The sequence below is a fragment of the Gambusia affinis genome, linkage group LG09, assembly GCF_019740435.1.
Source record: "Gambusia affinis linkage group LG09, SWU_Gaff_1.0, whole genome shotgun sequence".
NCBI lineage: Eukaryota > Metazoa > Chordata > Actinopteri > Cyprinodontiformes > Poeciliidae > Gambusia > Gambusia affinis.
The window spans coordinates 740843-752665 of NC_057876.1; positions in this window are offsets into that span (position 1 = coordinate 740843).

The window sequence follows — 11823 nt, forward strand, 5'->3', positions numbered from 1 at the left end:
AGTAGCTGGAGGCGGGACGGACGCTGATGTATCTCTGCGCGAGCAACTCGAACCAGCTCGCGCTCTCTCCCGCTCCTTCAGTTTTGAGAAGCTCTCTCTCCTCCCCGTCGCCTCTTGTTTCTCGCGCTCACTTCCCCCCCGTTCGAGCTTTCAACACCCTCTTTGGCTTACAGCCGGCCCCTAGAGGACCCTCTATCACACACACCCACACACACACGCACACACCCTCACACTGTGTGTGCGCCGGTCTCTCTCCTTATTTATGCATTCCCTTTCAATTCACGCCTGGTAATTGGCTACAAATTAATCCCACTTGCACTAATAGGCTATTATCTGGCTGGTGCGCGCGTGGGGCGGTGCGGCCCGGGACATTTCTCTGTCCTAGCAGGAGCGGAAAGCACGCGCCAGCTTAACGTTTCGGATTTTAATTTGTTTACACATAGCTAACCCCACACAGCTAGTAGCTGCGCAGCAATAGAACACATGCTTTTCTGTCAGGTGTAAATACAGATTAGCTCTAGTAGGAGCGAGTGCTTCCTACAGTCAGGCCAGGTCAGCAACAGTCAATTCTAACTTATGAGCGCGTGTTTATTAGTTAGTTACAGTGTAGTAAGGCTAATATGTTTGCAAGGTTGAGGGATGTGAAGCCGAGGTGTAATGGCCTCCATGAACGGCAGCCCTTATCTCTAATGCAGATTCCAGGGCAGGGCCTCTCCTCAAAACTCAATTACGGCCTGAATAAAGACGGTAATGTCCCCGCTGCAGTGAAATATTGATTCCTAATCCTTGGCAGTCATTACTATGCCAGAAAATAATAGACCACAGAATTGGATTTTGATTTAACACGCGACGTGTTTATTCTAATGCCGGGGACTTAATATTCCGTTGACTCTCGTTTTCAACCACAGAGGAGGGGAAGGGGCGGCGGTGATGGGAGAGGGGTAGTGATGGTGTCTCCGACGCCCGCACTTTTTTATATTGTTGTGAGACAATTAAAAAAAAAAAAAAAAAAAGAAGGATGTGATGGGACATCTTCCCTGTCCTCCTCTCCTGCTTTAATACACAAGGTCAGCTCCATGTAATTGCCTTGCTCAATGATCCTTAAGAGGGAAAAATTAAAAGTTGAGGAAAATAATGGCCGAAACAATGAGACATGATTAGCCAATCACAGGGCCCCACCTCTTTGATCTACTTCCTGCTTCCACAACAGTCTTTATGGCTTTATTTTAAAAACGCCAATATATTAAGTGCATTAAATATCCCAGCACCTTACTCACCTTGGGAAATATTTGCATTTTAAGTGGAAGGGAACTATAAAGCACTGCCATCACACGCTGTTACAGCGGGACTGGAGAGAAGTTGTAGAGCAAAACTGAGGAGCAGGATTATTTAACGGCACTTCTAGCAGTTTGTCTACAGATGAGGCTTTTTGGGGGGGTTATTCGGTCCAAATAAATCTGACATTTACCATGCCTAATTAAATGTAATGGCTGTGTTCTTTAGAGAAAGTGGACATTTTAGCCGCCACCTCTGTGGGGACTTGCATTCGTTGCTTATGTCTGAATTTACTTGAATTTGTAAGTCTGAACAAAATGCAGATAACAGCAGCACCTATGACAGGTAGTAAATAAGATGAGTTAAATCAATGATCATTGGGGGAGGATTTAATAAAGTCAAGCAGTGATGTTAAAGATCCAAAATACATTAGGGAAACTGTAATGACACAATTTAGCATAGTACAAACATTTAGAATACAGCGTTTGATCAAAGATGCTGAATATGATGCACCAGCTGGCTCAGCAGAAGAACCACAGAGGTAACAGTCCTCTGAGCATCGGTCCCTGGTTTGATTCTGGGGCCAAGGGAACTCACTGCATGTCCAAATAAAAATAATGTGAATAAAGAAAATCTCATAAAGGAAAAAATCCTCCAAATGAACTCACCTCATCCTCCTTTCTGACCAATTGTCAAATATCAGCTGTGTGCCACAGTGATGTGTCTGGTCACACACACAGGATGTGGCTCCCTGCCCAGGGTGTCATTGTGTCGAGGTCTAACATCAGCAACCATAAACATCTGTCTGTTTTGTATTGGTTCTTACAGAGTCCAGTCAGAAGGGAAGGTCGCTGTGAGAAAGTGAAGCTTACATTCATGCAGGATAATGACGCTGTGGTTGCTGGTTGCTGGTCGCTGTTTGATTTGAAATCTCTGTGATGGATTATGTTTAAGAGTGTTTCCTTTTTTTAAGGAATCTGAATGCATTTGATCAACTTCAGTTCAAAGTCTAAAACATTGCTAATGAGTGTTGTATGCTGATGAGAGGTTATTAATAAAATAGTATGAGATTTATGAAACATTTATTCTATTTTGGGGGAAAATGCATTTCTAGTGCTTTTTAGGTTATGAAACCACTTCTGAATGACCATAATGTAACTTTGACTGAATTATTTGACAATAAATACTGGTATTTCTAAAGCACACACTTGATTTGTTAAATTGCATTTGTAAAACTACAAAACTCACCATTCTTTTTGTCTAAAAAGTTTGGCTAAAATTTCTTTCAGAACACAGTTCATTGTGGGTGTTTAAGGACAGACTCACAAACAGCAGCAATGATGCAAAAACTACAGGTACACACACACACACACACACACACACACACACACACACACACACTGTGCCCACCCCGCGGTTCTCACAGTTCCAGCAGGTGGCTGCTGCTGGAATACTCCCAAGCCTCACACTGCTGAACATGTATGTGTGTGTGTGTGTGTGTGTGTGCGTGTGTGTGTGTGTGTGTGTGTGTGTGTGTGCGTCTTGTGTCTACAATTATTCTAATGAAGGTTAACGAGCTCTGCTCAGCCTCCTCTTTATTAAATTAATCTGAGCCAGTAATGAATCATAATTACTATAATTAGCAGCTTGAGCTGCCTGATCTGGTGGCTGGTCAGAGACGCTTTCATCACTCCCACAACCTTCATCTCCTTCCTCACCCCCACTCCTTCTCCTTCCTCACTCTGCTCTCTCTCCCAGCTCAGAGCCTGCTGCATTTAGACCACAGAATGTCGTCCTGAAATGAAACATTTAAAAATATTACTGAAGATTTCAATGTCAGCACATTTACAATAGAAATGTATAAATCAAATATAATAGATAAATGAACTGAGCTCTGGCAAATGAAAGACAAGTTTGTTTGTAAAGCAGCGATCCTGCAGCTTTCATTTGAAAATCTCTTGTGCAAACAGAGATTTGCTGCAGTGATAAATTGGGACACTGAGAGAGTTTTTACACCTAAGACACCATTACATTAGTCTACTTTACTGGATATGAAATAACCCTGGTTTTCATGTCATGTTTTGACAAGAAACCTTATGTGGCTGTTGGAAATGTTGAGTTGGATCAGCAAGGTTTCTGCCGTCAGCTAAAACAAAGACTTCTGAGAAAGTTCTGGGATTCTTCATGGGAAACATACTTATGTGAGGGGTTGCAGTAATGTGCAGCTTTAAAGTTGTATGTCATCAGCATATAGTAACAGATTATACACCCAGTACAGACCAAACGTTTGGACACACCTCATTGAATTCAATTAGAAAGTATGTCCAAACCTTTGGTCTGTACTGTATATATATATATATATATATATATATATATATAAAATTCCCTTCTCACCCACCGCGGGTGGTGATTCTTCTTCCTCTTAGCTCGGATCCTCTACCAGAGGCCTGGGAGCTTGAGGGTTCTGCGCAGTATCTTGGCTGTGCCTAGGACTGCACATTTCTGGACTGAGATGTCTGATGTTGTTCCTGGGATCTGTTGTAGCCACTGTTCCAGTTTGGGGGTGACTGCCCCGAGGGTCCCGATGACCACAGGCACCACTGTGGTCTTCACCTTCCAGGCCCTCTCCAGTTCCTCCCTTAGGCCCTGGTATTTCTCTAGTTTTTCATGCTCCTTTTTCCTGATGTTGCAGTCACTTGGTATTGCCACATCCACCACAACGGCTTTCCTCTGTTGTTTATCCACCACGACTATGTCTGGTTGGTTCGCCCTCACCATTTTGTCTGTCTGGATCTGGAAGTCCCACAGGATCTTAGCTCGGTCATTCTCCACTACCTTCGGGGGTGTTTCCCACTTTGATCTTGGGGGTTCCAGTCCATATTCTGCACAGATGTTTCTGTACACTATGCCTGCCACTTGGTTGTGTCGTTCCATGTATTCTTTCCCTGCCAGTATCTTGCACCCTGCTGTTATGTGTTGGACTGTCTCAGGGGCCTCCTTGCACAACCTACACCTTGGGTCTTGTCTGGTGTGGTAGATCTGGGCCTCAATTGCTCTGGTGTTTAGGGCCTGTTCCTGGGCGGCCATGATGAGGGCCTCTGTGCTGTCCTTCAGTCCAGCTTTTTCCAGCCATTGGTAGGACTTTCTGATGTCAGCCACTTCGGTTATTTGCCGGTGGTACATCCCATGCAGGGGCTTGTCCTCCCATGATGGTTCCTCCGGCACCTCAGGTTCTGTTCCCCATTGTTTGAGACATTCACTGAGCACATTGTCTGTTGAGGCTTTGTCCCTGATGTATCTATGGATCTTGGATGTCTCGTCTTGGATAGTGGTTCTCACACTCACTAGTCCTCTGCCTCCTTCTTTGCGGTTCGTGTAGAGTCTCAGTGTGCTGGATTTGGGGTGGAACCCTCCGTGCATTGTTAGTAGTTTCCGGGTCTTAACATCTGTGGCCTGTATCTCCTCCTTTGGCCAGCTAATTATTCCTGCAGGGTACCTGATTACTGGTAGGGCATAGCTGTTTATTGCACGGATCTTGTTCTTGCCATTGAGCTGGCTTCTCAGGACTTGTCTTATTCGTTGGAGGTATTTGGTTGTGGCTCTTTTTCTTGTGATCTCATCAAGGTTGCCATTTGCTTGTGATATTCCCAGGTATTTGTAACCTTCCTCTATGTCTGCTATTGTTCCTTCTGGGAGTGAGATCCCTTCTGTGCGGATGACCTTCCCTCTTTGTAACCATCCGACCACACTTCTCTAGTCCGAATGACATCCCAATGTCCGTGCTGTATATCCTGGTGGTGTGGATCAGTGAGTCTATGTCTCGCTCGCTCTTGGCATACAGCTTGATGTCATCCATGTAGAGGAGGTGGCTGATGTTGGCTCCATTCTTGAGTCGGTATCCGTAGCCAGTCTTGTTGATGATTTGGCTGAGGGGGTTCAGGCCTATGCAGAACAGTAGCGGGGACAGCCCATCTCCTTGGTATATGCCACATTTGATGGATACTTGTGCAAGTGGCTTGCCGTTGGCTTCAAGGGTGGTCTTCCACAGCCCCATTGAGTTTGCAATGAAGGTTCTCAAGGTTCTGTTGATGTTGTACATCTCTAAGCATTCGATGACCCAAGTGTGTGGCATTGAGTCATAGGCTTTCTTGTAATCAATCCAAGCCGTGCACAGGTTGGTGTGTCGGGTTTTGCAGTCTCTGGCAACTGTGTGGTCTACAAGGAGTTGGTGTTTGGCTCCTCTGCTATTCACCCCGATGCCCTTCTGTGTCGTGCTCATGTATTGATCCATGTGTTTGCTTATCTTAGCCGCTATGATGCCTGACATGAGCTTCCAGGTTGTGGAGAGACAGGTTATTGGTCGGTAGTTAGATGGGACCGGGCCCTTTGTTGGATCCTTCTGGATCAGGATTGTGCGCCCTTCAGTTAACCATTCTGTAGCAGCTGGTTCATTTGGTCTGCCAGTCGCTCATGTAGGGCAGTCAGTTTCTTTAGCCAGTAGGCATGGATCTTGTCTGGCCCTGGTGCTGTCCAGTTCTTCATACCTGAGACTCTTTCTTGGACATCTGCCACAGTGATGGTTACCGGATTTTGCTCAGGGAGTTTGCTGTGGTCATCTCGTAGAGAGATCAGCCACTTTGCATTGCTGTTGTGGGACGCCTCCCTTTCCCATATGCTTTTCCAGTATTGTTCTGTCTCCAGCTTTGGTGGGTCTCCAGCCTTGTTATTCCCCTGCCACTGAGAGTACACTTTAGCTGGTTGGGTGGAGAAGAGCCTGTTAATCCTTCTGGATTCCTTCTCCCTTGTGTATCTCTTTAGGCGGCTGGCCAAGGCCTGGAGTCTCTGTTTGGCAGTTTCGAGTGCTTCAGGTATGTGCATCTGGCTGTACTTCTTGGGTATTGGTCTTTTTGTTGTTCCCTTATGGAGCTCTGATAGTTGGCTCACTTCCCTCCTTGTTGCCTTGATTTTACTCTCTAATAATAATAATATATATATATATATATATATATATATATAATAATATATATATATATATATATATATATATATATATATATATATATATATATATATATATATATATATATATATATATATATATATATATATATATATATATATATATATATATATATATATATATATATATATATATATATATATATTTATATATATTTATATATATATATTTATATATATATATAAAACTTTGTGTTATGTAAAATTGGCTCTTTTGAGCTTTACATCATGTCATAATGTAATGTAATTGTCTAAAACATACCTGGAGTATGATGCTTTCATGCATGTTTGAGAAATCCTTTAATCTCCCATGGCAACCATTGTGGGGTGCCTGAACATCTCAACACCTAAACAAAGCGTTGTCTTTTCCACAGAGCTCCTCCTCAGAGCTGCAGCTCCAGCTGAGCCTCTGCTCCTCAGAGCAGATCCCCTCCCTCCCCCTCAGCTCCAACAGACTAGTGTCAGCAGCAGTTAGCCTTAACCTGGTGAGTTCATCATACAAATTACTTCTCAGTCCTCCTCTACCAAGAATGGTTGTAAATAGCATCATGTAGGAGCATTGTTGTGATGATGTGCTGAAGATGGAGTGTTGGGAAAAGCAGGAGATTCTTAAAGAGATAGAGACCCAATTTCAGGCGCCAAAGACTTTTTATAACAACTGAACAAAACACAGTTACTAAACTGTGCTATAGTGGCTTTATGTGCTTGGAAAATAAATTATTACACCTTCTTTAATTGTTTATTGTCTGAACTAGAGACTGGTTGTTGTCAAATGGCACAGAGCCATCCTGATGAAGGTTTTAGAAACAAGTTGTCCACATATTTGTGTCAAGAAGAGCAATTAAGTCATTTATTTATATGTTTTCAATATGTGTTTTATATTTGAACAGTTAATAGTAAGTCTGTGACTCAATGCACTGACACCAGCCTTTCTTTATGAAGCTCCTTCAAATACGTGAATCCTCTAGCTGACGCATCTTCTCCTACCAGACCTTTTCTTTCCACTCACCTTTCAGTGAATATGCTTGGATGCAACTTCTTTTGAGGCTTCCCTTCTTTTGAGGCTTCCCTTCGGTCTTTTGTCCAGTCAGCAGTCAGACTATGTGAGCCATACAAAATATTTATACATAAAAAAATCTATGCTTTATGGAATATTTAGATTTTCAGAGAAAATAAACTTGGAATTTTAATTATATTTAAGGCATAATCATCAAAACTACAAGAACCAAAGTCTTGTACTTGGTACTCTGATACATGCTTCACTTTCTGAAATGGGTTCATGTGAAGTTCTTTGTGATTGGAGGCATTTTACAACAAAATAGGATGTCTTGGATTTGTTTGTTTTTTTCTCTCTGTGACTCAGATGGTCAGTTGTTGTCCATACAGTGTGGACAGTCACACGCTCTGCATGACCTGCATGAGCTGCAGCCCAAGCCCTCATGCCTTTATAACTACTGATGGATGCTCTTCTATACTCTGCCATCTGCTCAGAAACAAAATGTTCTGACTGGTCAGCTGAGTCTGCTTAACATGTTTTTCAGAAGGAGTCGGTCAGTGCCAGTCGGTGTCTCTGTGTCCTTTAAAGCCGATCTAAATGCTGTCTGTGAGCCCTGCCAGAGCTGACACAAAACGCTGCACACTGGGGCTCATATTTTAAAACTGTGAAAGCACAGAATGCTCCTGCAAAATGCCTGCGATAAATAAATAAATACATCTAAATCTAAATAAAAAAGCTCTGCTCCCTTCCAGCCCCAGATCAACGCAGCCCATTTGTAATGTTAAACTCATACTTTAACGTCTTCCTTTACTTGTTCTGTCGTCTGTCTCTCTGCATCCTCCATCCCTCTTGTTTTTCTATTTTGTCCCATGTTAAGGTTCCATATTTTAGATTAGGTCCCTCCTCTTCCCCATTACAGTAGGAATCCTCCACCCCCACCACCACCCTTCCCACACACACACCCACACACACACATACACATGCACAGACATTCAGATAGCATCTGACCTGAAGAATTAATTAAATATGATAGCTGATTAAAAATAGCATAACTAATAGTGTAATATCTCAAGCTGTCGTCTTTAATAGTCAACATTGTGTGTGTGGCTCTTATCTGCTGCAGACAGACGCTCTCACTATTGATTCCTGTTCATTTCAGTTGTCAGGCAGAGCACTCATCTCATCTGGAATCATTAAACTCTCCGTCTCTCTCTTCTCTCTCTCTTTCTGTCTTTCTCACCTGATTTTCATACAGTTCATTATTTGTGTATCATTTAGTTGCTGTTGTGTGCTGGCCTGACTGAAGCAATGTAATGGCTCTGCATTAAACAAAGGTTGAAACGTAAAAAGGTGATTAGTGATAATGTACTCTACAGAGTTCACAAGAGTACCACAACACCGCATATTGTTTTTTCATTTTTATATTTTTAATTGTCCAATCTAAAGATATGAGGCTAAATATTTGATTCAGTAGATGGTCCATCTACCCTGTAGCCCCATATTATCACTGATCAGATATCTGTATATGTTTCAATAAGACATCCCAGCATCATTTCATTGGCCAAAGCAGATTCTGGATTCATAACTTCCATCCAGTCATCCACTGGTCCCAGTTCCAGTTTGGCAATAAGTACATCTCTTCTCCTTCTGCTGGTTTCTCAGTTTCTTCTCAGACCTCCACTTCTCTTTCTGCCTTTGAAACAAAATAGTCTGTGTTTCTGTACTGATGCTCTGATGTATTCCTTACCACGGCTTATTAGTCATTGTAGATAGGAAGAAAAAAAAAATTTCTGAAAATGCTCAACGTTTGAAACTCATAAAATTCCAAGGTTTTTCTCAAATAGTTTTTACATTCTTCTCAAAATGTTTGACTTTTTTTCTAGCAAATTTGGACTATTTATCTCACAAATTTCCATGATTTTTCTGAAAAATTCTGAGATTAATTTGAAAAAAATCATACTTTTTTTCCCCAGAAAATTCTAAACATGTTAATCTCTATAAAGTTTTGGAGCATGTTTGTCTTTCTAACAATGATCTGCAGAGTCACAATGCCATGACAATGTGACTCTGCATCACAATATCATGGCAGATTGTTTTCAATAGGATGTGCTGACAACATCCTACTTGTTTTTCTCATGGAGCCATTTTCCACCTATGGAAGATAAATATTTTCATCAACCAGATAAAAGTTTAGTAATATATTCCTATCCTTGTTCCAAATTTATCAAAACTTCTTTTAAACTGTATTAATTCCTGTTTGACTAGTAAAAACACTCCTTTCATTGCTTCAGCCGACAGTTTTCTTATTTGCCGTCAATCAGTCAGCCATGACACCTCTTCAAAATCTAACATTTAACTTTAACTGCAGCATTAAGCTGTAGGCATGAGTTTTAGAACTTCAATTTGGACCTCAGTTCCATAATTTCACATCAGTGGAAAATGATTCTATGCTTTTCCATCAGCTAAGTCTGAAAATAAATGTGCTACAACAACACTTCACCTTTGAGCTATGGTTTTAAAGCTGCTTACCTGTTAAATAAAACTGTTTTGTATTTTATCTGTATATTTTATTTTTGTTTACTGATTTTCAGCTCCAAAGTAAAACCACCAACCCCCTCTCAATGGTAGTTCTATAGATTTGGCCTGGGCTTGTCTTGGTGGTAGCGTTAGCTCTCTGGTCTCTCCCTTGTTTTTACAAGTTCATCAACCTCTAAAAGCCACAGTATTGAGAGGAAGATTTTTAAAGAACTAGACGTGTAAAAGTCCAGGATTCCCTTCCTGGTGTACTGGCTCATTTTCGTATATTTTTCCAAGGTGCTGCACAAGAAGCCAGAGTCTGTTGCCCTAAAATAAATCCACCAGTGTGGCTCTAATTAAGTCAGATGTGACTGAAGCTGCCAGAAGCTTACAAAACCATGACGTCATCAACTGGGCTTCCACAACCTGCTTAAAGGCCGAATCATCTCAGTGTAGGAAAACTTCTGACTTCTAGTTTAAAATTGAAAAAGTGAAAGTGTTTAGCAGAAGAAAAAGCTTGTGAAAAATCAAACTGGATGGAGATTAGGAGGCGTCCTGGGACTATACAGAGAACAGTGAAGAAAGCATGTTTTATTTTGTGGAAGCAGTAAAGCATTGCTGGAGAAACTGATGAAGGATTAATTGATTAATCAATTAGCAGACAATGAAGGGGTTTTTCTAACCCTTAGACTATACTGACATAATTTCTTGCTTTGTCAGGAGCATGATAGCTCATAAATATTGATCTGCTGGTCCACTGTGTGTTTGCGGGGAAGGGTGTGCGTGTGCGTGTGTGTGCGTGCGTGTGTGTGTGAAAACAGTGCCTGGTCAGCAGCTTAGATGTCATTGTTTGTTAGATCACCCATGAACAAGGCTAAAGCTTCATACAAGAATATTAGAAACATTAAAAGGCTTCAGATCATCAGATTTGTCCGCGAGCTAAGAAGGCCAGATGTCATACGTGTTTCATTTCTGCTGAAAGTGTTTATTTTTGCTCCCAGTAAAACAGGAATGACGGAATGTAAGTATTTTTTTATGATTTGGTTTATTGTTGTATATACAGTCCTCACACAATGTGCTTTCTTTTCTATTTATCACTTCCTATCAGCACCACGTCTCCATCTGGTAGCCAGTGTTGTAATGCTCCAGACCATTTTTTGATGGTCTCAGTGTCGTCTCGTACTCAGGTGTTGAAGACTTGGGATTTTATTTCAAGACCAGTCAAGACCGCAACTGTGAAAATATCACTATTAAACTTACAGCATACTGCCCAGTTTATTTGTTAACATGTTTGTTGGATACAAAACGCACCGATTAAAATCCAATGTCGACATGTAAATTCAGCAGCGCTTCGCTTTCACAGACTACGTCAAAATTTTTTCGTCACTTAGAAAAGAAGGTCAAAGAAAGCCTTTCTATAATTTGTTTCTGCAGCCGGGCCTTAAGAAAGGTAAGCTCCATTGATGTGATGTTAGCAAAGCTAGCTGTACAGAGACACATAAGCATTTGTGATGGAAAAAAGTCACTCACTGCGCTGAATTAAACTACAAAACTGCAATGGAAACAGGCTTTTTTTGCACTACAGGAGTCATCTGATCAACAGTCAGTTCCTGCTGGTGGAAAAGATGAAGAAGACGACAGGAAGTGGTAGGAAGATGTTTCTTAATGATTTAACACGTCATTAAAAAACAAACTTATTCTGTGTGATTTTAATTGCATTTCCTATTTAATGGAAACACTGCAATTTATGAAACTGTTTTCTCCACATTATCTAAAACATTGACAAAGTTTTGTGTGCATTCGCAGTGGAAGCTGAGTTTCCACTACGAAACTTCTAACAGCCTGATGCACCTCGGACAGCCACACGCCGACTCGACTGAAAACATTTCCTCACCCGTCACTGTTCTGCATGTGCACCGCATCACTTCCACATCAACGTCTTCCTTCCTTTAAGTGCGTTTCTTCATTGTAGATATGTATTCATCTGGGTTTGCTAATATTCCTGCTCATTTCTG